This window comes from Alligator sinensis, unplaced genomic scaffold (genome assembly GCF_000455745.1).
Source record: "Alligator sinensis unplaced genomic scaffold, ASM45574v1 scaffold410_1, whole genome shotgun sequence".
Lineage (NCBI taxonomy): Eukaryota > Metazoa > Chordata > Crocodylia > Alligatoridae > Alligator > Alligator sinensis.
In genome coordinates, this window is record NW_005841972.1 from 2,449,528 (window position 1) to 2,451,868 (window position 2,341).

At 44.1% G+C, this 2,341-nt stretch overlaps 1 non-coding gene across 1 annotated transcript; it reads left to right on the top strand.

Annotated features, from left to right (window-relative positions):
- Positions 1-273: 273 nt before the first annotated feature.
- TRNASTOP-UCA lies at positions 274-345 on the top strand. The gene has a single exon. It is a non-coding gene; the product is annotated as a tRNA-Sec (tRNA).
- The last annotated feature ends 1,996 nt before the right edge of the window (positions 346-2,341 follow it).

Genomic DNA, 2,341 nt, shown 5'->3' on the forward strand with positions numbered 1-2,341 from the left:
CAGCTCCCTGCTAGCAGGTAGCGAGGAGCTGCACAGTGCTCTAGGGGGTGCCAGGTGTGTTCAATAGGCACTGATGGCGGGGGGGGGGGGGGAGGATCTGCATCAGTCTTAGTCGGGGTGAGGGTTGGTGGGGGTGGGTGATGGATCAGGGGGAAAACTCCTGGGTCAAGTCTTTTCAGGGGCCTGGGACTATAGGCTATGCTAATGGGAAGAGGGATGATGGGCTTAGCTCAAAAGAGCCTTCTAAGGACAATGGAGAAAGCCTTTTTATGTGGCCTTGTGGTGCAATGGCAGCATATGTGACTTCAGATCAGATGGCTGTGTGTTCAAATCACACCAGGGTCACTTCCTTTTAAAAAAAAAATGATGTGTTGCCAGCAGATCCAGGGAGGTCTCTATTCTATGTTGGTGAGTCCATAGATGGAGTACTGTGTCCAGTTCCAGGCACCATACTTCCAGAAGCATGTGGATAAGCTCAGGAGGTTACAAAGAAGGGGCACCCATATGATTAAGGGCATGGAGGATAGGCCATATGAGGAGAGACTCTGGAAACTGGGCCTGTTCAGTCTAAGTAAGAGAAGGCTGAGAGGTGACTTGATAGCCACCTACAAGTATGTCAGAGGTGAGCATCAAGACCTGGGGGATTAACTCTCCAGGAAGGCACCTCAAGGCTAAGATGAGGACCAATAGGCATAAATTGATACAGGGTAAATGGCAGGGGACCAGACTTGCTGATCTTACAGGTCCCTCCTGATCCTTTGATTCTATGATTCTATTTATGGACATGTGCATATAGTATTGTTTGTTTTTAAGGGCTTTCTACCCATTCATTAAATAATTCATTTGTATATATTTACTAAACATTTTAACCACTATTTCAGGGTTTGGCCATATTTATAGTAACTTGTTTTTTGTGAATCACATGCTAATAGCAGGCTTCTTTCATTCATGGCTAAAAAAATATTATTTAGAGGTTTGCTTTTGGGAATTGGCTTGTAGGTAAGTTAGGTATTGTATTAAAACAATGCTCCAGGGCAGAGGCAAGGTTAATTGATTTCTGAAAGCCTGTTTGTGAAAGTTTCCTCCAAGTCCCACTATGTCTGACACAGGCAAGCAGCAAGCAGACACACAGACTGGGAAATTGAAGACATGCACCGTGCTGTTCCATAACAGAGATAAGGAACTCTGCAGCATTGGTGCCAGTTCACAGTGCTCACTGCAGGGCCCTTGGGATTTCCGGTTTTGGTGAACAGACCACATTAGGAGGAGAACAGTAAAAGCCCGAATTAGGATGTGTGCATGTGATGGGTTTGTGAAAGAAAGGCATATGTTGGCAGGACAGAATGTGGACAGTATGATGACCATAGGAAGACCAATCAACAATGCCCAGAGATGAAGAGTCATCATAGGAGAGAAAATAATAAAAAAGGAGGGATTTCAGAGCAGCATGGGGTCCTCAAGAGGGGAACCCAAGGCCACTATGGACAGAGGACATACCACCAGCCTATCTCACCCACCCACAGCGGGGGGTGGACCTCAGCCTTAGACCTCCAGGCTGCTGACATATGACATTCAAGGAAGGACCTCAGGGTGAAGCTCGTGTACTGGCCAGGTTTACCTTCCCTCTGATGACAGCCCTAGGGCTGGTAGCTATAGAATTGTTTGCATTATTCTTATCTGCTATCACTGTATATCAATAAAATTCACCTATTATTGAATGGAGAGGTCATGATCGGCCTGAGGTTTTTAGGTCCACCCACAACAAGGTATCTAGGTCATAAATCCATTCCCACAGTCATGTGAAACATTAGGTTTGTACCAGGACAATTGGTGCTTTTCTGCTAGAAACTAGGAGTGTACAAGCCATTCATTGAATTTGTCCCAGAGGAAACATTCCCCATCTAGGATAAACATCATCCAGATTGACATCTGGAAGATCTCCTCCACAAGAGGGTTTCTTCTCCATGAATGAATGTTTATAGGCCACTATTGTCTTTTTTTTTAAATAGAAGCATCTTATTGTAAAGTAAGAGACTACAAGAGCTGCAGAAAACAGGCAATCCCTTTGCCAGAATGATTAAGGGATCTAGTCTACTAATATCTTTAATTTTGATGTGCCAAAATTCCAAGTACTGGGCCTGTCCAAAGTAAAGAATTCAACGATGGCACATGTTGTGGCTTCTTATGTTGATGTGACTTGCTCAACTCATCTACACTTTAGTCAAAAGCAGAATTTAAATCTGCTTCCAGAAGCTGAAGACTGGTGCCATCTTGCATTCTGTTACTAGGCATACTCTAGTTTTATTGTTACTTTTTTGGTATTGAGATTTAACACATCCAC